Source organism: Bubalus bubalis, chromosome 22, assembly GCF_019923935.1.
Source record: "Bubalus bubalis isolate 160015118507 breed Murrah chromosome 22, NDDB_SH_1, whole genome shotgun sequence".
Lineage (NCBI taxonomy): Eukaryota > Metazoa > Chordata > Mammalia > Artiodactyla > Bovidae > Bubalus > Bubalus bubalis.
Genome location: NC_059178.1, coordinates 8,866,799 through 8,893,102, shown reverse-complemented (window position 1 = coordinate 8,893,102; position 26,304 = coordinate 8,866,799). Strand labels below are relative to the sequence as shown.

The window sequence follows — 26,304 nt, the reverse complement described above, 5'->3', positions numbered from 1 at the left end:
CCCAAGGCATTGCGCCCTCTTTCTCTTCGGTCTATTTTCCCTCCCGGTACCCACAGGAGGGTACCCTTTTGATAGCAGCATCCCACTCTCCATCCCTCTTCTAAGTACCCAGACCTTGGGAGCCCAGGAATTATTAGGCTCCCTGAGCCTCCCCAAACTATCGAAACATACACCTTCAATGCCTCATTGCACAAAAGCATTATCCCAAGAATGTCCAACCCTTCTAATAAAGCTAAATTCAACCAAGGTGAATGATCTATCACATCTTGTTTCACCCTCACTAAATACTTCTTGTCCAAAGTAGTTTACTTTTTGTAACCCTTCAAGCCTTTCATATCTTTAGAATTCAGGGACAGGGGGATTCACCGTTACCTCTTAAGTCACGCAAAACTGACCATTGCTGCTATTCACACTCATGGCCAAGTGTTTCTAGAGCCACATTTCAGGGACCACCCATGGAATAGTGTCTGCTCATATTCATCCATTCGTTAATCTAAGAAAACCAGGTTTCATCTTGTTGGAAGATCAAACTGTGGCACATGGAAATTTTCCAGAGATCCTTTGAACACCAGCTGAGCCACAAGGGAAGCCCCCTTTGAGCATACACCAATTCAGATCAGGCAGCGTCAGTCTAAAAGTTGTTGGAGACGCTCAACCAATGGAAGCTGGGGAGGGAAGGTTTACAGAGAAGACACAAAAGCAAAGCAAGAAAATTATTGGATTGGGGGCTCCACAGTAAAGCATCTGCCTGCCAATGCAGGTTCAGTCCCTGGGTTGAGAATATTCCCTGAGAAGGAAACGGCAACCCACTCCAGTACTTTTGCCTGGAAAATTTCACGAACAAAGAGGCCTGGTAGGCTACAGTCCATGGGGTCACCAGAAGAGTCGGTCAGGGCTTTGTGGCTAAACAACAATGTGGTTTAGGCAGTTGCCTTCTTTTGGAAAGGCTGGTTGGCTGTTTATGACAGTTTGCTCTTAAGTTTCATTTTCCCAGATATGAACACACTGACTCTGGCTTAGGTTCTGGTTTGTTCACACAGGCAATCAAGGCATTGGAGCTACCTCCATCTAACAGCCTCCTTGCTTAATGACATTAACAGTTTTATCAAATATGTTCTCTTTTAATAAACTATTAGTTGCAGTTAAATGAATCAAGCATTTCTTTTCTTTTTTTTTAATTTTATTTTATTTTTAAACTTTACATAATTGTATTAGTTTTGCCAAATATCAAAATGAATCCACCACAGGTATACATGTGTTCCCCATCCTGAACCCTCCTCCCTCCTCCCTCCCCATTCCATCCCTCTGGGTCATCAAGCATTTCTTTTAAAGCAAACATTAACCCAGACTTCAGAAACAAGCTAGATTGCAGGTATCAGTATGATATTGGCTTGGAGGCGGGAGGTGATGCTCAGGGTTGCTACAATCCCATAATCAATAATGTCCGCTGTTTGTCCCTGAAGGGGACATCCTGGCCTGTCTGATCTTGGTTCAGTGCAGATTCTGCCCTCAGAAAGGATTTTGTTCTCCCTTCATCAGAAATAGCTCTGCTTGCTGAACAGATGGGAGAGACAGTAACTGTAATATCAAGGCATATGGTTTCGAGAACAGATAGGAGTAGTCATTCCAAATATTAGTACAGTTTCTTTCAGGTTTTCATGGAAGTGACACACATGAATGTCAATAGGCAAAAATAACAGATAACATTTTCAACCATCTCAAAATCTACTTGGCAAAAATCAAAAGTATCAACTGCTTGGCTTGCATTCCTAAAGTACATTGTGCCATCTGTACTAAGAATTTGAGAGGGTAAAATAATTAGGTTGGGCCTAATAGAAACCAGGTTTTTCATTCATTCACTCAACAAATATATATTGAGCACTGAATTTATGCCAAACACTGCTGGATTTGTGGGATAAAATGATGAACAAGTCAGTCTTTGTTCTACAGGAGCTACTGGTCTAATGGAGGGGGATGATAAAGGAAGTGAGGGTTACAACGTGGTATGGTAAGTGCCAAGATCAAGGACAGCAAGAGATGCCCTGGCAAGCTGGAAACACTCGTCCCAGTCTGAGGCAGGCTGTCCAGAAAGATGGCAGAGAAGTGGTACCAAAGCTGAAATCTGAATGAATGTGGCCGGACAAAACACAAGGGTTGGGGGAGGTGGTCTAGAGGAGAACACTCCATCCGCGTCAAAGATGTAGAAGAGACAGGCAACAAAGACAGTCATGTCGAGTTTCAAACAAACCACTGGAATTGAACTTTGGGTAAAAAAGAATGGAATAAACTCTATAATTGGAACTTGTTCGCCAAACATCTATTACTTAGAATGCAGCATTATTTCAGGTCCTGGTCTAAAGTGAAAATAAAGAGTTGGAACAGATCACCTTTGAATTACATACTATAATCTAAAAAGTCTACACAAAAAACACAAGTTGAGATACTTAAAATAGTTATGTATTTACATATAATACATATTATATATATACTTATATATATTTTACATACCTTACATAGATGCATATATAGACAGATGGAAATGTGAACTATAAAATATATAGAGAAATACATGTGTGTGCGTGTATATATATATGTGTGGCTTCCCTGTGGCTCAGAGGTTAAAGCGTCTGCCTGCAGTGCAGGAGACCTGGGTTCGATCCCTGGGTCGGGAAGATCCCCTGGAGATGGAAATGGCAACCCACTCCAGTATTCTTGCCTGGAGAATCCCATGGACAGAGGAGCCTTGTGGGCTACAGTCCATGGGGTCGCAAAGAGTTGGATGCGACTGTTATATATGACATCTAAATGATATAACCAAAATGTTTCATACCTTGAAGTTTGGGGATTTTTTAATTCTGCATTACATTGAAAATTGTTGCTTTCCAAAGAAAATGCCCAAGACAACGGTGCATGTACCACCAGTCAAGCTGTTAATTAGGCTGAGAGATTTCAGGATCACTTTTTCAAAGACACTGAATGAAAGGTGAAGACAGTATAAAGGTTGAAAACATGCAGTCCTACTAAGACTATGCAAGCATCCTTGGAGAATGTACCTATGCATTATCAATTTCATAGATAAGTTTCATATTCTAGCTGATAGTCTCCTAACATGAGCCCCTAACAGAGCTACAGCAGGTTTATCTAACTCGAAATTCTCCAGCTTTCATCCAGAGGCAATTGAGAGATTCAGGCGGTTCAGGTAAATTAACGACAATCAAAATCGTACTCTAACCATCGGTAGCAGAACACAATATGTATTTTTCATTATTAATGAACATTTGAGGCAAAGCCAATAACTGAGAAGATGGCTGAAATGGGTTTCACCTAATATGCTTATCCTGATTATTTCCATAAGGCACCCCTGAGTTACTGAAGATGGTAGCAGTGCAGAAAAGAAATTTAATGAAACCAAAATGCAGCACCTAGAAGCAAGATGAAATGTTCCATGCTATCCGTAAGCAGCATGCCCGGTGCTTTTGCTCTGGGTCACTTCGCAGCATTTCCTGCGAACTCTCCACCAGGCTGCTCTTGTCAGGCAAGTACTGAAGATGAAATGAAGGACGAATAACACACACACAGATTGCTGAGAAAGAGGAAAGCAGTAAAGTCTATTTATAAATCCCAGTTTGAGGAAAACCTACCAAAAATTCAGAGGTAAATAAATTAGAGACTCATTTTACTATGTTCATACAAATGATGAGCACAAACGGGAGACCAGAGTTGGGGACTAACAATCTCTCCATGTGGTAGATTTTTTACTGTTTATAATTATTCACTTGCTTTCCTTACAGGAAACATCCAGTGTGCGTTTTCTCATAACTTTGTTCTGACTTAAATAAAAAGATAAGGCCACAATAAAAGGAGCTACTTAGAAATCAACTTGGAAGTCAAGAACATTTAAGAAAAACAATGGAAACTGCAAAGGGATACAGACGTCTTTTCTCCAAGAAGACAAACAGAGAAAGAAAATCTGTCCCTTGATATCCTAAATTCTGGACCAAGTGACCCAGAGCAAAGGAGCTTAAGGGCTGAAAGACATCTCCAATGTGCCAGAAAGTGGTTCTGGATCGTGTACTGGCTACAACTGGCCTCTGCAATAACAAGTTTACTTAGAGATTTGTTGTGGTTCAGTTGCTAAGTCATGTCCAACTCTTTGTGACCAGATGGACTGCAAGCTTGGACAAGATGGACACTAGGCTTCCCTGTCCTCCTCCACTCTCTCCTGGAGTTTGCTCAGATTCATGTTCATTGAGTCGGTGATGCCATCCAACCATCTCATCCTCCGTCACGCCCTTCTACTCCTGCCCTCCACCGTTCCCAGCATCAGGGTCTTTTCTAATGAGTCAGCTTGTCTACTTAGGTGGCCAAAGTTTTGGAGCCACAGCATCAGTCCCTCTGGTGAATATTCAGGGTTGATTTCCTTCAGGATTGACTGGTTTCATCTCCTTGCTGTCAAGAGTCTTCTCCAGCACCACAGTTCCAAAGTATCAATTTTCAGCTTTCAGTCTTCTTTACCATCCAACTCTCACATCCATACATGACTACTGGAAATGTATGACTAGATTGACTAGATGGACCTTAGTCGTCAACGTGATGCCTCTGCTTTTTAATATGCTGTCTAGGTTGGTCACAGCTTTTCTTCCAAGGAGCAAGAGTCTTTTCATTTCATGGCTGCAGTCACCATCTGCAGTGATTTTGGAGCCCAAGAAAATAAAGTCTGTTACTGTTTTCCATTTTTTTCCCCATCTATTTGCCATGAAGTGATGGGACCAGATGCCATGCTCTTTGTTTTTTGAATGTTGAGTTTTAAGCCAGCTTTTTCACTCTCCCCTTTCACCTTCATCAAGAGGCTCTTTAGTTCCTCTTCACTTTCTGCCATAAGGGTGGTGTCATCTGAATATCCGAGGTTATTACTGTTTCTCCCAGCAATCTTGACTCCAGCGTGAGCTTCAGTTAGGGATTACATGCACGACAGAAAGCGTTAGTACCACCATTCCTCCATTCCATAATAGATAGAACTAGTTTCTGTAATTTTTTTTTTTTCTGATGACTCTGGACACAGTTAGAAATCCTCCTGCTGCCTCTCTGAATCCAGCAGAGTTAGTACTAAAGATGACCCTATTTGCCATCCTTGCTCTAAAATTAAAGAGAAGATTTTAATTTATGACCAATTGTTGTACAGCTTCAATTCTGCTTGAAAGAGAGCAACTTTTGGAACTGGTGCAGAAACTTTTAAAATATAGATAGTGAATACTTTCTAAGTATATTTATTTTAATGAAGAGTTGTACTTTTCCAGAAAAGCGACATAATAATCGGATTGGGTTTTGTTGTTCTGTTTTGTTTTCAACAAACTTCATTTTTTAAGAGTTGTTTTAGATTCTCGGCAAAATTGAGCCAAAAGTATAGAAAGCTTTCATATACCCTCAGGCACACACACACAACCTTCCGTCCCGTGGACATCCCACATCACAGGTATAAGTTGTTAAAAACAATGAAATTGACACACCATTATCACTCAAAGTCCACAGTTTACATTAGAGTTCACTCTTGGTGTTATAGGTTTTCACAAATGTATAAGATACCACTATGGTAACAGAGTACGTATGCTACCTTAAAATATCACTGTGCCAAGTGTATTCATCTTTCCCTCCCCTCCAACTTCTGTCAGCTTCACTGTTTCTGTAATTTTTTAAAACATCATATAGGTGAAGTCAGAATATGTGGCCTTTTTAGATTGGCTCCTTTCACTTATTCACCTAAGTCTCTTCCATGTTTCTCATGGCTTGACAGCTCTTGTGTTTTAGTGCTGGATAATATTCCATTGTTTGGCTGTACCAGATTACCTATCCGTTTATCTTCTGAAGGACATCTTGGCTGCTTCCAAGCTGTGGCAACTGTGAATAAAGTTACTATAAACATCCACGTGCAGTTTTTTGTGTGAACATAGGTTTTCAACTCAGTTGAGTAACTATCAAAGGGCGTAACCGCTGGACTGTGTGGTAAGAGGCTGCTTGGTTTCGTAAGCAGCTACTAGACTGCCTTCCAAAGTGGCTGTGCTGGTCCACGTTCCCAGCAGCAATGCACCCGAGTGCCCGATGCTCCTGTCCTCACAAACCCTCGGCGGCGGCGGTGTTTTGGATTCTGGCCACTCGCACGGGCGCACTGTAGCCCCTCGCTGTTGTTTTAGCTTGCATTTCCATGTGCTATAGGATGTGGAACAGCTTGTCATACGCTTGACTGCCATTCATTTATCTTTTTCTTTAGTGAGGTGTCTGTTCAAGGTGTTTGCCCAGTTTTTAACCAGGCTTTCCTATTCTTGTATGTTAAGAGTTCTTTATGTATTTTGGTTAACAGCTCATTATCAGACACGTCTTTTGCAAATACTTTCTTCCACTCTCTGGCTTATCCTGCCATTCTCTTAACATTGTCTTTTCACAGTGCAGAATTTTTCAATTTTAATACAGTTAGGCTTATGAATTATTCCTTTCATAAACTGTGCCTTTGTTGTTGAACTTAAAAAGTTATCACCATACCCAAGGTCAGTTACAATTTCTCTTATGTTACCTGCCATGAAATTTACAGTTTCGCATTTTACATTTAGGCCTATGATCCATTTTGAGTCCATTTTAGCGAAGGGTGTAGAGTATTTAGTTCGTTTGTTTTTGTCTGCCTGTCCACTTGTTCCAGCACCATTTGTTGAAAAGACTCTTTACTCCATTGCATTGTCTTTGCTCTTCTGTCAAATATCGGTTGACCATGTGTATGAGACTATTTCTGGACTCTCTGCTCCATTCCATTAATCTACTTGTTTATTCTTTCACCAGGACCACACTATCTTGATTAGTGTAGCTTTGCAGGAAGTCTTGATATGGGTAGGGTTGGTCCTCTGACACCATAGGACCTAGAAAAGTTCCTGAAGGTAAAACTCACAGAAGTTTGGGCCCCCTTAAAGAGGCCTCCCTGGAGATTTTAACTCTTGGAAGTCCACACTGGGCCCCTGAAATCTGTCAATTAAATGTCAGCTTTGCTTACCCCAGCACTGATTCCTGCAGGGTTTCTACTCTGCTTATGGTTAAGTTGTGATTCTCCATATTCGCCTGTCAGTCTCTCCAATTCACGAAGTGGCAGTTTAGCCCATGATCTCAATTCTCTGACAGATCCGAGAAGAGCTGCTGAATTTTCAGTTTGCTCAACTTTTCCCTTGTTACTGAGACAGACTGGCAACTTTTTACGTGCCAGACAAGAAACCAAAAGTCTGTTGTAATTTCTCATCTCGATTCTTAGTGATCTAAGTCAGGGATTATGGAATTCAAGAGGCAATACGGCTCTGAGCAGATCCAAATGGTCAGCTACCATAAACACAATCATTATAACTGGCAGAGAATCACCAATTTCCAGCACTGTCTTAAAATTTTAAACCTATTTCCACTGCAACAAACCTTTACAGTAAACTTTTCCTGAGTTTGTGGATCCTTCTCTTCTCTGCCCAACTCTTGCTTTCTCCATCACCCCTACTTTGTCGGATGCTTTCTCCTGAATCACGCTTTTTCTCATAGCCCTGACACCTACACTGAAAAGTGTGTTGTGATGGGAAGTGATGCACATGGGGGGAGGGGAGAGAGGGTCAAGAGGGAGGGGATATAAATATAATTATGCTTGCTTCATGTTGATGTATGGCAGAAACCACACAACATTGTAAATCAATTTTCCTCCAATTAAAAAATAAATTTTAAAAAAGTGATGTGCAGTCTATTAAAAAGTAGACAAATATCCAAGTACTGTTGAGCTCTACAAGTGTAGACCCCTTTATGACTGATGAGACAAATCCACCAACTACAGATTCAGTGAGGTTCTTCCCAATCTCTTCTAGTGCTAAATCTAGGGACTTGCTTAAGAACACAAGCTCTAGGGGTGGGACAAATGGAGAGAATAGCATGGAAACATACACTACCACATGTGGAATAGATGGCCAGTGGCAATTTGCTGTGTGACTCACAGCTCAGACCAGGGCTCTGTGACAACCTACAGGGTGGGAGGGAGGTTCAAGTGGGAGGGGACATATGTATACCTATGGCTGATAGACACTGATGTATGGCAGAAATCAACACAATATTTAAAGCAACTGTCCTTCAATTAAAACAAATAATTTTTTCAATATTTTATAAAAAAGGACACAAGCTCTGGAGCCAGACTGGTTGAGTCTAAATCCCAGCTCCAACTTACCAGCAATTGGGCCAGATTCTTTAGTCTCTTTATGTCTCAGCTACTTGACACTGATGATGCTATTACATGTGGTGTAGGTCTTAGAAGAATGAAATGAGTTAAGACGTATAAAGCTCCTACAACAGTACCTGCACATAGAATGATAGAGTGTTAACCCTGATAAGACCTTTCTAATCACCTGCAGCACAGCCATGGACTCTGGCGGAGAGAGGAGGCGTTGCAGGCATGCCTGAGATATTGACCCCTTACCCCTTAGGATGGCCAGGAGGGACCCAGGCCAATCCCCTCTGGCCAAGAGCAACCAGCTATGCCGTTCAAATAATTCTAAATTTTTCTGTGTGTTAGGACGTGAAGGGGGATTGAGAAGCTCTCCATTTTTTCTGTTTCCCAAAAGGATACATTATTATAGACCATAATATCTTTTCCATTCTACTTCATTTTACTGAAAAGAAAATATCCTGGGAAATAGCCTCTGACTTTTTCATTTTAACACACCGTGACTAGAGAGCCTGTGCTGATTACCCAACCATGGCTTTGAAAAGCTGAATAATTTTACTCTGAACTATTGATGTTGTTTCCTTAGGGCTTGGATTTCTGTGTGAGAATGGCACTGAAATCAATCATGGATTGTTTTGACCAGACTCTGGAGCATTTACATTTATTCCAAAAAACTCTTCTCTCTGCCCCCTCAAGTGGCATCTACCTGTCAAATGCTGCTATGAGTCAATTGAGAAGAATGAGCACAGATTCTTCCAAGATCTAGGGGACACTCACTTTGGATGTGTCAGGTTGGACGCTGACTTCCTAGGTCCTATGTCAAGTTCAAAAGCCCTGCTCTGGTGGAAGGGCCATCATCTCCCATCAACATAGCCATCACACCCCACTAATGACAGCAGAAACGAACCGGCTGTTTTTATGTTCCTTAGCAATTTTCCTTAATATTACAGTTTTACAAACACACAGGGGAGCCCTCCCAGGTTGAAGTTTTTGAGTAATTTTGTCCTAACCCCTCTGACAAGAAAACAAATTTTAATCTTTTTTCAACTTGGAGTTGTTTTAATCACATACGTAAACATCACATACACATGTGTGCATACACAGTATCACAAATTTTGTAGTTCTGTAAATTATTTTTATTCAGATTGTTTTCCAGTTTTTGAACAATTACATCAGACAGGAATGAAATCTCTTCTCTTGTAAACAGCCTGAGAATGCATTCAATACAGTCACGCTCGTTAATAATTGTTACTGTCATTTTGAAAACATAAAAGAAAGACATTCCACGAAAGGGGAACAATAGAGAGAAAGGAATATGTCAGGAAGAAATTTCTCTCTACCCTTCTAGGTGATTCTGGCTGTTCTAAGAATTAAATTGACATGAAAGAGATTAATAGAAGAAAGTGAAACAAAAGTTTAATAGGATGAATTCATGAGAGAGACCTAGTAAAACTGAGTAACTCACCAAACTGGCAAAACCCTCACCTTTAATACCATCTTCCGCCAGAGACAAAAGGGGATGATGAGGGCAGTGGTTTGGAATGCCAAAGAAGAGGAAGGCAATTTACAAGGGGCTGGAAAAGCAAGATGGTTGGTAAGCATTTGAGGGGCCAGGAGGAAGCAGTGGGACTAAGAAAGGAATTTAACACACAGACCTCGCTAGGGTCCTCCCTGTCTACACACCTAGCTCACGCTACAGTCACCTCTGGCGATGGCTCCCTTCCTAAACAGGTCCTCTCTCTAGATCCTTTCAGGCAGCTAGGGGAAAGGTCAAAGTTTCTTCCTGAGTCTTTTGGCCTTTGATTGTTTTCAGCTTGAAATAATCCACATGTCAAAGAGACATGTTGGGGTGGCAAATTTTGCTCCCTTACAAGTGATTTCTAAATCCTGTTGTTGCTATTGTTATAGGAAGACTGCGCTGTAAAGGTGGTAAACACAGAACACGTCCCAGGATTTTTAAATCTACAGTATTATAAAAGGTAGATAAATCAAAGCAGTTCAACCTAATTCTACCTTAAATGCTTTTAGTCCCGCTTTGGTACCAATTTTGTGGCTTCCACCAGGATCTCTGTTCCCCGCTGTGTAGCATTCAAATGTGGAATGGCAACCCACTCCAGTATCCTTCCCTGGAGAATTCCATGGACAGAAGAGCCTGGCGGGCTACAGTCCAGGGGTCCCAAATAGTTGGACACGACATGACTGAGTGACTGGGAGGACTAACACTTTCACTTTGGGGCGGTGGCCCAAGCAGAGAGGGTAAGAAAGCTCTGCCTCACTCACCCTAGACCCCTATACTTTTCCCCACGCACCCCTTCCACTTGGCTGCTCCTAAGATGTATCCTTTGTAGAAGAAGTAAAGTCACTCAGTCGTGTCTGACCCTTTGTGATCCCATGAGCTGTAGCCTGACAGGCTCCTCTATATCCTTTAGAATATATGGTATATATAATATAGCATATCCTTTGTAATATGCTGGTAAATGTAAGTGTGAAATCGAAGTATCTCCTGCCATATCAACAAGCAAGGAATGCCACAGCCATCAGCGATCTCTGGCCTGTGATCCAGCGGATGCCACTACCCCACCCCCCATGGTGATTTCTGAGATTGGGGGGTGGGGTGCAAAAAGGAGCCATCTGCCACATCTACTGCTCCTTAAGGCGAACAAGGAAGGAATTCCGTGAGCCCAGAGGCTTGCATCTTCCCATACACAGAACGCTAAATTTCTGAACCTGATAACTGATTTTTCTTTCCTGACAATAATCTTTGAAGTTCAGACTGCCTGTTCCCTTTGCGGCAAACTTGTATATAGCCTGACTCTCCCTCCTGCCTCTTTGGAGCAGTTTTCTCAAAGCTACTGAGATGCTGTCCCCCAGGCTCAGTGTCCTAAACATTCCCACCAAATAAAGTAACTCTCTACGGTAGCTCAAACTGTAAAGAATCTGCCTGCGATGCAGGAGACCTGGCTTCGATCCCTAGGTCGGGAAGATCCTCTGGAGAAGGGAATGGCAACCCACTCCAGCATTCTTGCCTGGAGAATTCCATGGACAGAGGAGCCTGGTGGGCTACAGTAACCAAAGAGACAGAAAACAGAAAGCTGGTTACCAAGGGAAAGGGAAATGAGTTGCTGTTTAAACACTCAGAGTTCCACTTTAGCAAGGTGAAAAGCCTACTGGAGTCTGGCTGCACAACAGTGTGAATGTACTTGCACCACTGAATTGCACACTCAAAAGAGATCAAAGTGATACATGTTAAGCTGGTTGGCTGACCCTAAGGATGAATGAGGAAGTCAGAATTTAATTCTGCCAAGGTATAAATGCAAACACAAAATCCCTCAAAGGCTGCACTGTGAAATGGAGTTAGGGATTTAGAAGATCCCAGGAATCATCTAGGTGACCCAGAGGAAACCAAGCCTTGTTCATGGAACATGAGCACCCTCAGGTCCCTGGAAGAAGCAATGAAAATTTCTCTCTACAGAAAGCCAGTTTCCCTTTATCACATTATTTATATTTGTTACTTCTCAAATATGTGTCCAGGAAACAATCAAAGAACTACTCCCCTCCGGACAAAACAACATAAGCCATAATCAACAGAAAAGAGAGAGAGAGAAAAGAAATTGTCCACTGGGAATCCAGACCCTTTTTTATTAGTTGTTTTATTATTGTTATTATCAACACACCTAGTAGATGAGACTTTGTCCCCTCTACAGGTTAGAATCTGAGGTGCAGAGAATTAATTTATCCAGGATTGGACAGCTGATAAGGTGGAGAGGAAGGCACCTTCCACTACACTTTACTACCTGCTTGCTTCTGAAACTACAATGTAATAGGCAGCAGCCTCTGAACAATGACATGGTTCACAAGACAGCTCTAGGCAGAATTTGGTGCACCCAGGATATGCTTCTCTCTCATTTGGGGGTTTCTTTTTTTATTTTTTGTAGACAGAAAGTAGAGACCAGCCTAAACATCCAAAGTACATCTTTTCACAATGAGGCAATAATTACTAGTCTGAAACACCAAAGGTAAATCAGAGTAGACAAAGAACAGGCAGGGAAGAAGATACTGAGCTAGGAAGTCAACATGGAGTGACTGTGATCCCACGAGACCCCGCTGAGCAGTCCTCTGCAAAATAACTTGTAACACAGGAGAACACTGGTGTTTCTGGGCTAAAACTTGGTGCACATGCTGGGCCAGAGCCAACAACAGCTGTCGAGTTTTCTGGTCCCTTGGCACTGTTGCCAAGTAATACATTAAATTCCCCACTATAATCAGCCAGTCAGATACTGATATTGTTGTCACAAGTCTATCTCAAACCTCCTGTAAACTCTCCCCATCAAGGTTACGTCAGGTACCTTATTCAAGGGAGCCCAAGCAAGTTCAAGAATGTTAAGCTTTTCCAAGTCCTTCCCCAGATGCATTCACTGAGCCTCTTTGGCCAGATCATGCTCATAGGTGTGGCTTGATCTCTGAACAGATGAGAGCAGACTAACAGCAAGAACTTCAGAGTCATGCACATCAGAAGATACTCCAGGCTTATCCTGCTGCCAGCTGTCACAGATGTTGACACCTGAATATTGGGTTGGCCAATAAGGGCATTGGGTCTTTCCATAACCCAAATGAACGTTCTGGCCAACCCAATACATGCCTTCTGCACTCAGCATTCTGGGTAGACCTAATGCTGGCTTCTACATGCGTTTCTGGTTTTCACTTTATTGGAGTATAGTTGATTTCCAATGCTGTGTTAGTTTCAGTTACACAGCTAAGTAATTAAGTAATGCATATGCTAAATCTTTTTCAGATTCTTTACCCATATGGTTTATTACAGAATATTAAATAGAGCTCCCTGTGCTATACAGTAGGTCCTTGCTGGTAATCTATTTTTATACAGTAGGGTGTGTATGTTAATCATCAATTAATTTATCCCTCCCCTCCACGTTTCCCCCTTTAGTAAACATAAGTTTGTTTTCGAAATCTGTGAGTTTGTGCCTGTCTTGTAAATAAGTTTATTTGTATCATTTTTGAAATTAGATTCCACACATGAGTGATTTGTCTCTGACTTACTTTGCTTAGTATTGAGAGGGTTAACAGGTAGGAAGGCCAGAGGTCCCCAAGTGGCAGGAGGAAATAAACTGCAAGAGGCAGACAAGTTTTTTTTCCCCCGCTTTCTCTGCTGACAACATCTGATTCCACCTAAGACTAATATTTTTTTTTTTCTTTTCTCAAACCTTGGGCTGATAATGGCTCAACAAACTAGTATTCTTGTCAATTGTTTTATGGCTGGGGATTACACACCTTGTGCCATTCTTATCTCAAAAATGCAGATTGTGGGAGAGGGGCCTGGCAAAACTCCCTGGCCTTGAGGTATTTCTCTTATCTGATTATAGACAATCTCTTATCTTGCTAACAGACATAAAACGCCTTGCTAAAAACTAACAGGCAGGCATTCTTTCTGTCCCCTTTTGATGTCTATGTCAAAAGCTTTCTCTATGCTCTTTTATACTTTAATAAAATTATGTTACACAAAAAGCTCTAAGTGGTCAAGCCTCGTCTCTGGCCCCAGATCGAAATCCTCTTCTCCAGAGGTCATGAACCCTGGCAGAGCACAAAGCTCACAGCTGCAGCCTTTCAGTATGATAATCTCTAGGTCCACCTATACAAATGGCTTTATTTTTTTATGATTGAGTAGTATTCCATTGTATATATGAACCACATCTTCTTTATCCGTTCCTCTGTTGGTGGACATCTAGACTGCTTCCCTGTCTTGACTATTATAAATAGTCCTGCAATGAAAACTGGGGTGCATGTATCTTTCTTAATTATGACTGTCTCCAGATATATGCCCAGTAATAGGATAGCTGCATTATGTGGTAGTTCTAGGCTTAGTTTTTTAAGGAACCTCCACCCACATGCATTCTTAAATTGAGCAAGGCAGAAGTTCCAGGGAGTTAATATCACTTGGAGTAACCCTCCGTCGTGATTGACAGGCATTAGTACAGCAGAGCAGGTAATGCCTATTACCTACGCATGACTAGTAACGGCGCTTCCTTTCATTATCAGCAATTCCTTGGTGACTTTAAAAAAGGAAGTTTCATAGTTTCTGGTCTTATGTTTAGATCTTTAATCCATTTTGAGTTTATTTTTGTGTATCTTGTGTTATAAAGTGTTCTAGTTTCATTCTTTCACAAGTAGTTGACCAGTTTTCCCAGCACCACTTGTTAAAGAGATTGTCTTTTCTCCACTGTATATTCTTGCCTCCTTTGTCAAAGATAAAGTGTCCATAGGTGCGTGGATTTATCTCTGGGCTTTCTATTTTGTTCCATTGATCTATGTTTCTGTCTTTGTGCCAGTACCATACTGTCTTGATGACTGTGGCTTTGTAGTAGAGCCTGAAGTCAGGCAGGTTGATTCCTCTAGTTCCATTCTTCTTTCTCAAGATTGCTTTGGCTATTCGATGTTTTTTGTATTTCCATACAAATTGTGAAATTATTTGTTCTAGCTCTGTGAAAAATACCACTGGTAGCTTGATAGAGATTGCATTGAATCTATAGATTGCTCTGGGCATACACACTGAGGAAACCAGAATTGAAAGAGACACGTGTACCCCAGTGTTCATCGCAGCACTGTTTATAATAGCCAGGACATGGAAGCAACCTAGATGTCCATCAGCAGATGAATGGATAAGAAAGCTGTGGTACATATACACAATGGATTATAACTCAGCCATTAAAAAGAATACTTTTGAATCAGTTCTATTGAATGAGGTGGATGAAACTGGAGCCTATTATACAGACTGAAGTAAGCCAGAAAGAAAAACACCAATACAGTATACTAACGCATATATACGGGATTTAGAAAGATGGTAACGACAACCCTGTATGCGAGACAGCAAAAGAGACACAGATGTATAGAACAGTCTTTTGGACTCTGTGGGAGAGGGAGGGGGGGGATGATTTGGGAGAATGGCATTGAAACATGTATAATATCATATAAGAAACGAATTGCCAGTCCAGGTTCGATGCAGGATACAGGAAGCTTGGGGCTGGTGCACTGGGATGACCCAGAGGGATGGTATGGGGAGGGAGGTGGAAGGGGGTTCAGGATAGGGAACACATGTACACTCGTGGCAGATGCATGTTGATGTATGGCAAAACCAATACAATATTGTAAAGTAAATAATAAATAAATAAAATTTTTAAAAAATAAATAAATAAATAAGGAAGTTTCAGGATAGCGGTAGAGGGGGAAACTAGACTGGAGAGTGAACAGGAGATGAGAAAACTGAGTCAGCTTATGTCGACAGATGTTTTGAGAAGTTTGACAATGAAAGGGAACAGAAAGCTGCAGCAGCTAGAGGACATTCTGGTGACAAGGGAGGGTGCTCCTGTACGTTTCAGGTGCGTAAAAACGGGAATTAATCTCTAGTGAGGGTAAGACTGATGATTATAGAGAAAGGGGAAAACTGAAGAACCAAAGTTCTCCAGGGGAGAAAAAGATTTAATCTAGGGAAGTAATTGCCATTAAATCTTAATAGAACTCTTTCTGATAAAGTAGGTACAAAAGAACCATGACTTTGAGTGACAAATGATGTATAGGATTTTCTACCTTGTTCTCAATATCCTTTTTGATAGTTCTCGACACTGGTTGATCATTTAAAGCTCAGGACAATTGTTTTAATTGATCTACAATACTTGGCTTCTCTGATAGCTCAGTTGGTAAAGAATCCACCTGCAACTGCAATGCAGGAGACCTGGGTTCGATACCTGGGTTGGGAAGATCCCCTGGAGAAGGGAATGGCTTCCCACTCCAGTATGCTGGTCTGGAGAATTCCATGGACTGTATAGTCCATGGGGTTGCAAAGAGTCAGACACCACCGAGTGACTTTCACTTTCACAATAGTTCCTAAGAATGACAGTCACCCAATAGCAGTAACTTAGACCAACACCTCCAAAACTGTCAGCTATAGATTGCTAGCTGACATGAACTGTTAGAAATGCTCTCCCCATGCAATTAAGACAATCACACTGTGATGAGCAGTATGATTAAACAAAGTTTCATGATCAAATAGATTTGGGAAATACTACATATTCTGTCTATTCTCAGATATCCACAAGATTTTACAATACAGACCTTGGTTCAATTTTCTTTAACCAAGAATTTCCTCAGAATAAGATGTGAGAATTCACTCACATACATATTCCCTTATAAGTATCCACACATAACTCATGTATTAATTTTTGTAGCATTCATGCAGCCTCAAAATACCCAATCAACTTGGAATCTGGAAGGCCAATGAATTACCTTCAAAGTGTGTGTGTGTGTGTGTGTGTTAGTCACTCAGTCCTGTCTGACTCTTTGCAATCCCATGGACTGTAGCCTGCCAGGCTCCTCTATTCATGGAATCCAGGCAGGAATACTGGAGTGGAGCGCCATTCCCTTCCCCAGGGGATCTTCCCAACCCAGGGATCAAACCCAGGTCTCCCTCGTTGCAGGCAGATTTTTTTTTTCTTTTTTTCTTTTTTTTACCGCTGAGTCACCAGGGAAACCCTTAAAGACCATTACCTCTAATTTATCCTGGAAATGATTCCTATGAATTCATTTTTCCTCCCAGAGAAATACCCTTTATGACTTCATTTTCTTTCTATACTTCTTGCCACCACTGAAAACATAATACCAGGCAAGGCTATAGTGATTAAACTTTTAAGAAGTTTTTTATGCAAGTATCGTCAAAGGTTTTAGAAAGTCTAAATATATTTTATTCGTGTATTTCCTTTTATCTACATGCATATTTATCCCCTGTAGAATTCTAGAAGATCAAAAAGCAGTCCCAGTTTGAGGGGAAAAAATATGGCAGTGCTGAAGAAAGAGCCAAAGGCTGTTCCTACACAGAACTAGATATAAAGTGAAATAACATTAAATAGAAAATTTCTTCTCATGGCATATTCCCAATATGTCAGAATTGCAAAAAACATTTGAACATATTTTTGCAACTTGAGCCAGAAATATGTTTGAACATGTTAAACATGAAAAAAAACAAAAAGTGGTGGGAAAGAGGGGAGGAGGGAAGGGAAGGGGCTTGCTGTGGTTTGAGTGCTTTTATTGTATAAATATGAAAAGTTTCATGTCTCGTCTTCAAAAATGTTTTCAGAGAAACTTGAAAGAAATTTCAGACCAAATTCATATTACATAAAATTTCTATCCATAGTGCTAATAAGAGTTGATTTTTAATATGAAGTGAAATTTAAGATAATAGAAAATTAGCTATAAAGTGTTTCAGAAAAATGAGCCCAAACCTTAAATGTTACCAGAACAATAATCATTTGCAGGTAACTGAGATTGTTATAGAACATTTCATGACTTCCAACTCATGGGTCCTTTGTGGAACCAAAGTATCCCACAGCAAACATACTGAGCATTAAAATAAAACAAGAGCAATACCCTTGAGTAAAATTCACCTTTGGGCAAGAAGCATCAGGGCAAAATTAAAATCTCCGAGCCTCTTTATTGAGTTAAATGTAGTCTGGAGGGTAAGCAGTTCACTTCCATTAATATCTATGTAAAGTCAAAATGTCTTTTTATTAAGAGCCATGACTAATTACTTATAATACTTTTGCAATACCTTGGACTTGGAATGTCCAAGGACATGAAACTGAACAACTCACATGCCATGTTTATTAAGTTGCTTAAGGATGATGTTGAGATAACATAGTCAGATTCTCTATGCCCACAAGACAACCTGAGAGGTCAAAGGACTACATCATAGGTTTTCATCATCAATCCCATTCACCATGTTTGCACATTGTCCAAGTTCATTTTGACAATCGCTTATTGTTTTAAGTAAAGATGAGATAATAGGAGTCAATTGCGTTAGTTCACACCAATCAGTTAAAAAGTATGGAGTGATTATCTACTAATATGATAAAAAAAATTACACATAAAAATAATGCCCTTGAAATATAATTGATAACCATAACACCAGGTGGCAAAAGCTCCCGCACACAGTTGGTGCTCAAAATGGGTTGATTTGAATGTGAAAAAAAATAGCAAACAATTTAACATAATACAAAATTTCATGCTAAAATACATGGCATACACCCACGGTTCTCCAAGGATGATCCCCAGACCAGCATCACCAGCATCTCTTGGGAACTTGGTAGAAATGCACATTTTCTCAGACCCCAGTCCATAGCAAATGGAATCTGAAACTCCAGGGGAGGGCCCAGCAATTTCTGTTATAGTAAGCACCGAAGATTGACGCTTTCAAATTGTGGTGCTGGGGAAGACACTTGGGAGCATCTTGGATTGTGACAAGATCAAACCAGTCAATCCTAAAGGAAATCAACCCTGAATATTCATTGGAAGGACTGATGCTGAAGCTCTAATATTGCGGTCACCTGATGCAAAGAGCGGACTCTTTGGAGAAGACCCTGATTCTGGGAAAGGTTGAAGGCAAACGGAGAAGAGGGCAGCAAAGCATGAGATAGTTAGATGGCCTCACCGACTCAACAGACATGAATTTGACCAAACTCTGGGAGATAGTAGAGGACAGAGGAGCACAGTGCTGCAGTTCATGGGGTTGCAAACAGTCAGACACGACTTGCCGGGGTCCAGCCCCGGTGGATCCAGGGAATTCGAAGTGGGGACGGCGTTGGCGAGGATCAGGAAACAACTGCTTAATTAAACTTTAATTAAGGATATAAAGAGTAATAGAATAAGGATAGCTCAGTGAGGAAATTCAGTGGAGAAAAGAGGCTGAAATAAGGATAGCTCAGTGAGGAAATTCAGTGGAGAAAAGAGGCTGAATAATTCAGCCAGAAGGTGAGAGAAAGAACGACATGGGGAAACCAAGTTTTGGTGAACAAGGCCCGCACTTTATTTTCCAAAGTAGTTTTTATACCTTAAGTTATGCATAGAGGATAATGGGGGAAGGGGTAGAGTCATGCTGCAAGCCAGGCTTTCTTCCTGCAAACTTATCATATGCAAAAGCTTAGGTGATTTGCATCATCTTCTGGCCCGGAGGCCTGTTAACATTTTAAGACCCTTTCTTCAGAAAACTTACTTTTCTCTAAAGGTGATTGGTCAGGAGCCACCCTCCAAAAGCATTAGATAAAGTTGCATTCCTACAGAGCAAATGTGTGGTGGGCTATAACAAGAAAGAGAGTTAACTCAAGGGTCCCAGGTTACAAACATTAAAGCTACTACTTACACCAATTATATTAATCAATACACTGCCAGGGACACAGCAGGTAAGGGATATGGAGACTTAGCAGCAAACATTGGCCCAACAAGTGAAAATCCCTTCACCAATACAATTTCTAATCAATCTTTTAACTGCTCAAAGGAATCTGTGTTTAGACAGTTTAGAACATCTCATGCCTCTCACAGTTGGGAGGCTCTGAGCAATCACATGTGGCCAGAAAAACCTATTCAGGCAGGCTAGAGGATTTCCAAAGGAGTTTGTAGGTTGCAACACTGTCACACCCAGGAATTGTTAACTGGAGCTGTAAGCTAACTCTTTTTTCAGAGAGAGGTAGTGGGGGACAGCCCCTGTAAAGTCAGAGGTGTAGGTGAAAGCAGAAAGTAGGCAGACTCTGGTTTGGGGGGGTAGATGCTCGAAAATTTCCAGGGGGATTCCTGAGGCTCGATCCCGCCTTTGCGTATGCCGAGCCTCCTTCCTCATGACCTTTGCCACGGGAGGAGTTCCTCACGCTGGCTCCTGGCAGTGATAGACTTCCAGTTGAGCTATTCCAGATCCTGAAAGATGATGCTGTGGAAAGTGCTGCACTCAATATGCAATATGCATTCAATATGCAATATGCCGGCTCCCGGCACTTCACGACTGAACAACAGCAACAAGGCTCTTTAGCTGATTCTGATGCACGTTATGGTTTAAGAACCTCTGGTGTGGACTACAGATGTGAGCTGTTCTGCAGAGTCAAAGGGGATGCCTAATGATGGAATGACAAGGCAATGCTTCATCAGGGAGCCAGCAAAGTCAGGCTTCCTCCTCTCCCCATGCAATTAAGATAAAAGATAATTAATCACTGATTGTTACAAGCAGTGTGATTAAACACTGTTCATTTTGACATCCAAGTAAGACCAATAAGGACCTAATTGATCTAGATAAAGAAAACAACAAAAGTGAAAGGGCCCTTTGGGCAGAAAAACCTGTTAAAGTCAGGCCATGTTTGTGAGGTAAAGAGCAAAATGGAGCACAGAAGGAATGACTTTCTAGCAGAATTTGGCTAAGGCTAGTAGGATTTCCCAGGTGATGCGAGTGGTAAAGAACCCGCCTGCCAATGCGGGAGACATAAGAGACACAGGTTCGATCCCTGGGTCAGGAAGATCTCCTGGAGGAGGGCGTGGTAACCCACTCCAGTATTCTTGCCTGGAAAATCCCAAGGACAGAGGAGCCTGGTGGGCTACAGCCCATGGGATCGCACAGAGTAGGACATGACTAAAGCAACTTAGCACACACAGAATCAAATGCTTTAAAAACACTGGAAGAGCACACTTCCAAGCCTGCCTTATGACTGGGTTCTGGCCAACATAATGCAGGTTGCAGCAATATCTGACATAGCCAGGCCTGAAAACAAAACCACTGTGTGATCCTGGTCCTTTCTCACCCCTTCAACAGTGACAATGCAAGGTCTGAGAGGGGTATCACTGCACTGTGGACAAAGCTTGGGCCCCACATCACTGCTTGAAGGAACGCTGCCCAGGAGAACTATCTAGGCAGACATGGACTGGGAGTCATGATGAAAAACCATAAGCTCCTGAGATGCTGGAGTTGTTGGTTACTGCAGCAAAGCCTAATAAACCCTGACTAATACTCGAGAGGTCACTGAGGGATGGCAATGCAGTGTTCATGACATTCAAGGGCAAAATTTAACACAGCCAAAGAGAAGCAATGGCTTCCCTCATAGCTCAGTTAGTAAAGAATCCGCCTGCAGTGCAGTAGACCCCAGTTTGATTCCTGGGTTGGGAAGATCCTCTGGAGAAGGGATAGGCTACCTACTCCAATATTCTTGGGCTTCCCTTGTGACTCAGCTGGTAAAGAATCCACCTGCAGTGTGGGAGACCTGGGTTCAATCCCTGGGTTGGGAAGATCCCCCAGAGAAGGGAAAGGCTACCCACTCCAGTATTCCGGCCTGGAGAATTCCATGGACTGTATAGTCCCATGGGGTCACAAAGAGTCGGACACAACTGAGCAACTTTCACTTTTCAAAGAGAAGCAAGAAGACTGCACTGTTCCAAGCAGTTGAACCAATCAAATTCCCAAAGCCAGGACACAATCTTTGTAATTTGGGATTTGGACCAATGGCACACTTTCCCCTTCATTTATAACTAGAATTCAATAGACGTACACAATGAGTTCTTCCCATCCAGAGAAGTAACCCTGAGAACCCTACCTCCTTCTAAAGAGACTTAGCTTTCTGAGTGTATAATACAACAGATCATTTCCCTCGAGGCCTCTGAGAGAACTAGATTTGATACTTCCACTCTAGCAGGAGGAAAGACAATGGGGTCTTCCCATTTTTCAGAGTTGAAGGATGATCATTTTGACCATCACTGCATGATCTTTCTTGGTCCTTCTCCATATCATGATCCAAGAGAAAATGATTCAATCAGTGTTTTGGCAGATGAACAGAAGGCACTTTAGGTATCTCAGTAAAGAAGGGATTAAATATAGGAAATTGGAGGCCCACATTAACACTGGGAGGACTACATGAGCAATGGTCAGGAAGGTTGCTGGCTCTCAGGAAACGAGAAAAGTCAGGAATCGGAAGGGAGCTGCTGCCAATGATTTCAGCCACCGACAGCTCCAATAGCTAGTCCTCCGGAGGACACCTAGAAACAGCCTGAAGCTCCTGCTAATCATGTCGGTTGCCCGCAGTACTGAAGAGACTTCCAGGAAAACCCGAGAAACCACTGCAAACCCCTCTATCTGCCATCTGCTGACAGCTACACACCTTTCCACAGCTGATCTGGAGAGTGGCTGCCCCTTCCATACCTCACCCAAGTGACTCTTATTTGCAGAATCTAACGGGAACCCTCTGGTTAGGAGCTCAAGGAATTTAATTTCCAGGATCTTAGCCTCTGGAATACAAAAGGAAGGGAAGAAAAACAGGGGGACTGCTGAGTGTTAACAGACAAAATCTGACACAAAGAGTGAGTTTATATAAAGGGAGACCAGAGTGGACGTGAGACCAATTAAACAGCCTTTAAAATAACTCCACGGGACTGTATTCACACCTTGGACACATGACAAAGCAGAGCACTGGCCATGGTTGTGTAGGTGGCCGTCTTCAAATATACTACTTTCCCAAAGTATTGGTTAAGATTTTATTGGTAGCAACTAACAAGAACCAACTCTAGTTAACCTGAGGATACATGCAGAAAGCCTCTCTACTGAGAGGGTAACAGGCAGGAAGGCCAGGGGTCTCCAAGCTGAGGAAATAGGCTGCAGGTGTCAGACATTTTTTCTCTCTCTTAAGAGGCAGGAGGAAACAAACTAGTGATACATTTTTTCCCCTTCTCTATACAAATTTAAAAAGAGGTTTCTGTTAAAATACCGTGTTGCCATAATGACACCTGGATCCACCTGAAGTTAACTATTCTCAAACCTTGAGTTAACCAATGCATTCTTCTTATGGAAATGTTTATCTTAAGCTATGTTAATGTACTATGCATTTACCCCAGACTCTGTCTTCAGGTCAGTTTGCCTAATGTCTCAGAACCGACTTGACAACCAAGTATGTTATACTTAGACATTGTTCCCCTAATCTATGTAAACGAAACTATTTGTATGGTAATCTGCCTTTCTACAAGATTCAAATCAATTGTTTTATGGCCTGGGATGATTCATCTGGTGCCAAGATTATCCCAAAATACATCTTATGGATGAGGGGCCTGGTGCCATTCTCTGAGTTTTAAGACATTCCTTTCTTTCATTAACAGACTGCTAGTAACTATATATGGAGAAGGCAATGGCACCCCACTCCAGTAGTCTTGCTTGGAAAATCCCATGGGCAGAGGAGCCTGGTAGGCTGCAATCCATGGGGTCGCTAAGAGTCGGACACGACTGAGCAACTTCACTTTCACTTTTCACTTTCATGCATTGGAGAAGGAAATGGCAACCCACTCCAGTGTTCTTGCCTGGAGAATCCCAGGGACGGCGGAGCCTGGTGGGCTGCCATCTATGGGGTCGCACAGAGTCGGACACAACTGAAGCAACTTAGCATAGTATAGTAACTATATAACATCCAGCTAAAACTAGCAGGCAGGTATTCTTTCTGCCCCCTTCTGATGTCTATGTCAGAAGCTTTCTCTGTCTCCTTTATACTTTAATAAAACTTTATTACACAAAAGCTCTGAGTGATCAAGCCTCGTCTCTGGGCCCAGAATGAATTCTTCTCTTTCAGAGGCCAAGAATCCCGGCATCTTTTCGTGGTTCAGCAACAACCTTTCACCACTCTGCCATTTGCTCTTTCTTGTGCTAATCAGTTCATAATAGAAACACAGTTCAAATCAGCTTAAACAAAAAGGATGGTTAGTGGACATTTGGTCCTGTCCAAAATATTCATAAGACATTTGGTCCATGGCTTTGGATAGAATCAAATATGAAAGACCCTGTGGTGTAGACCAAATGTCTTATGGATATGTTGTTGAACAGGACCTAATGTGCAAGGAAAAGGACATCTCTTGTATCCTGTCTCTGGGGAAATTCGGGTGCTGAACAGGCTACTGTCATGGTAAGAGATCCAAGAATTCAGGAAGAGGTACCATGGCGTCAGAGCTGTTTCTCTTTCTCCAACTCATAGTTCTTCTTTTAATTCTTGCTTTTACATTCCAGAGCAAACTCTTAAGTGCCAGGGACAATAGCCATGATGGGCTCTCATCTACTTCAGTTTCAGTCAGTTCAGTTCAGTCACTCAGTCATGTCCAACTCTTTGCCACCCCATGAATCGCAGCATGCCAGGCCTCCCCGTCCATCACCAACTCCCGGAGTTCACTCAGACTCATGTCCATCGAGTCAGTGATGCCACCCAGCCATCTCATCCTCTGTCGTCCCCTTCTCCTCCTGCCCCCAATCCCTCCCAGCATCAGAGTCTTTTCCAATGAGTCAACTCTTCGCATGAGGTGGCCAAAGTACTGGAGTTTCAGCTTTAGCATCATGCCTTCCAAAGAACACCCAGGACTGATCTCCTTTAGGATGGACTGGTTGGATCTCCTTGCAGTCCAAGGGACTCTCAAGAGTCTTCTCCAACACCACAGTTCAAAAGCATCAATTCTTCAGCACTCAGCTTTCTTCACAGTCCAACTCTCACATCCATACATGACCACTGGAAAAACCATAGCCTTGACTAGATGGACCTTTGTTGGCAAAGTAATGTCTCTGCTTTTCAATATGCTATCTAGGTTGGTCATAACTTTCCTTCCAAGGAGTAAGCATCTTTTAATTTCATGGCTGCAATCACCATCTGCAGTGATTTTGGAGCCCAAAAAAATAAAGTCTGACACTATTTCCACTATTTCCCCATCTATTTCCATGAAGTGATGGGACCAGATGCCATGATCTTAGTTTTCTGAATGTTGAGCTTTAAGCCAACTGTTTAACTCTCCTCTTTCACTTTCATCAAGAGGCTTTTGAGTTCCTCTTTACTTTCTGCCATAAGGGTGGTGTCATCTGCATATCTGAGGTTATTGCTATTTCTCCTGGCAATCTTGATTCCAGCTTGTTCTTCTTCCAGCCCAGTGTTTCTCATGATGTACTCTGCATAGAAGTTAAACAAGCAGGATGACAGTATACAGCCTTGACTTACTCCTTTTCCTATTTGGAACCAGTCTGTTGTTCCATGTCCAGTTCTAACTGTTGCTTCCTGACCTGCATATAGGTTTCTCAAGAGGCCGGTCAGGTGGTCTGGTATTCCCATCTCTTCCAGAATTTTCCACAGTTTCTTGTGATCCACATAGTCAAAGGCTTTGGCATAGTCAATAAAGCAGAAATAAATGTTTTTCTGGAACTCTCTTGCTTTTTTGATGATCCAGCAGATGTTGGCAATTTGATCTCTGGTTCCTCTGCCTTTTCTAAAATCAGCTTGTACTTCTGGAAGTTCACGGTTCACATATTGCTGAAGCCTGGCTTGGAGAATTTTGAGCATTACTTTACTAGCATGTGAGATGAGTGCAACTGTGTGGTAGACTTCAGTTTAGCAACCTCAGAAAAAAAAAAAAACCCTCTCTCTCTACAGTCACTCCCAGGGAAGGCTTTATGACAGTTCTGCTTGAGTCAAAATGTTCATATATGCACTCTAAGTCAAAATGTCAGACCCAGAGGATAGTTCCTCTACTTGATCAGCCTGGGACAGGAGGTTCCAATGATTTACAGGCCCACTCACACTACAAAGAGTGCAGAAGGTATCCCTCCACCAAGGACCAGACTAAGAAGACTGGGAGACCATACTGAAAGAACGGTCTGCTTCAGTTGAGCCGACTGGTGCTACTGGACATAACTGGCAAACTAGAGAAGCCCAGGGAGGCCAGATTGATGCATATCATAAAAGATGAGGAGGTCGTCTAGAAGGAAAGAGGTGGGGGTGGGGGAGAGAACTACAAAGGAGGGGGCAGAAGAAGGAGGAAGAGAAGGAAAACAACAGAAGCTCAGATCCCTTTTTCTACTCACCTCTTTGCCTTCTCTCTCTTTCTGTATCAGTCATCTCCTCATTCAACTTGTCCCTACAGAACATCAAGGACTGAAGTTCCTAGACCTTCCTAACATCTGTAAAGATGACTCATCTGTTAACAATACTCCTCTGTTAGATTATGAACTGCAGTTTCCAAGAGAAATATTCCTATTTCCTTCACTTTGGCCAGATATCCAGCTCAGAACAATCAATCAACCACATTCTAATGGGCAAGATAAGGGCTAATAGAGACCAAGCCTCCTGTTTTAAGAGACACCATCCTGAGACGCTCATAGACCCTCGTAAGCTGTAGCTTAACCAATCATACGGGTAAGGGCTATGTTGTCACCATTCTCTGGAGCTTTGCATATCAGAAAATGGAGTACGAAGTGCAGCATAGCAGTT

The 26,304-nt window shown here is 42.0% G+C and overlaps 1 long non-coding RNA gene across 3 annotated transcripts in view; it reads right to left on the bottom strand.

The window, feature by feature from the left end:
- Positions 1 to 26,304, bottom strand: part of LOC123331134 — a 214,317-nt gene that overhangs the window by 114,471 nt on the left and 73,542 nt on the right. The window lies entirely within an intron of this gene.